The sequence below is a fragment of the Chiloscyllium punctatum genome, unplaced genomic scaffold (assembly GCF_047496795.1).
Source record: "Chiloscyllium punctatum isolate Juve2018m unplaced genomic scaffold, sChiPun1.3 scaffold_1409, whole genome shotgun sequence".
NCBI lineage: Eukaryota > Metazoa > Chordata > Chondrichthyes > Orectolobiformes > Hemiscylliidae > Chiloscyllium > Chiloscyllium punctatum.
In genome coordinates, this window is record NW_027311143.1 from 8418 (window position 1) to 10000 (window position 1583).

Below are 1583 nucleotides of genomic sequence, written 5' to 3' on the forward strand. Positions count from 1 at the left end.
GGCGATAATTAAGCCCCCACCACTATTTGAAGCCAACCGCAGCCGCAACTCGAACGGAGAAATCAGTAACCAATTCAAAAATGCGCTTGGTTACTGATTTCTACTGAGCCGAAAAAATTCTAAGTGTCGGTGGTTACTGATTTATACCAACCCGAAAAAATTCTAAGTGTCAGTGGTTACTGATTTATACCAACCCGAAAATATTCTAAGTGTCAGTGGTTACTGATTTATACCAACCCGAAAAAATTCTAAGTGTCAGTGGTTACTGATTTATACCAAGTCGAAAAAATTCTAAGTGTCAGTGGTTACTGATTTATACCAACCCGAAAATATTCTAAGTGTCAGTGGTTACTGATTTATACCAACTCGAAAAAATTCTAAGTGTCAGTGGTTACTGATTTATACCGACCCGAAAAAATTCTAAGTGTCAGTGGTTACTGATTTATACCAACTCGAAAATATTCTAAGTGTCGGTGGTTACTGATTTATACCAACCCGAAAAAATTCTAAGTGTCAGTGGTTACTGATTTATACCAACTCGAAAAAATTCTAAGTGTCGGTGGTTACTGATTTATACCAACTCGAAAATATTCTAAGTGTCGGTGGTTACTGATTTATACCTACCCGAAAATATTCTAAGTGTCAGTGGTTACTGATTTATACCAAGTCGAAAATATTCTAAGTGTCAGTGGTTACTGATTTATACCAACTCGAAAAAATTCTAAGTGTCAGTGGTTACTGATTTATACCAACTCGAAAATATTCTAAGTGTCGGTGGTTACTGATTTATACCAACCCGAAAATATTCTAAGTGTCAGTGGTTACTGATTTATACCAACTCGAAAAAATTCTAAGTGTCGGTGGTTACTGATTTATACCAACTCGAAAATATTCTAAGTGTCGGTGGTTACTGATTTATACCAACCCGAAAATATTCTAAGTGTCAGTGGTTACTGATTTATACCAAGTCGAAAATATTCTAAGTGTCAGTGGTTACTGATTTATACCAACTCGAAAATATTCTAAGTGTCGGTGGTTACTGATTTATACCAACCCGAAAATATTCTAAGTGTCAGTGGTTACTGATTTATACCAACTCGAAAAAATTCTAAGTGTCAGTGGTTACTGATTTATACCAACTCGAAAATATTCTAAGTGTCGGTGGTTACTGATTTATACCAACCCGAAAATATTCTAAGTGTCAGTGGTTACTGATTTGTACCGACCCGAAAAAATTCTAAGTGTCAGTGGTTACTGATTTATACCAACCCGAAAATATTCTAAGTGTCGGTGGTTACTGATTTATACCAACCCGAAAATATTCTAAGTGTCAGTGGTTACTGATTTATACCAACTCGAAAAAATTCTAAGTGTCAGTGGTTACTGATTTATACCAACTCGAAAATATTCTAAGTGTCGGTGGTTACTGATTTATACCAACCCGAAAATATTCTAAGTGTCAGTGGTTACTGATTTGTACCGACCCGAAAAAATTCTAAGTGTCAGTGGTTACTGATTTATACCAACCCGAAAATATTCTAAGTGTCAGTGGTTACTGATTTGTACCGACCCGAAAAAAATTC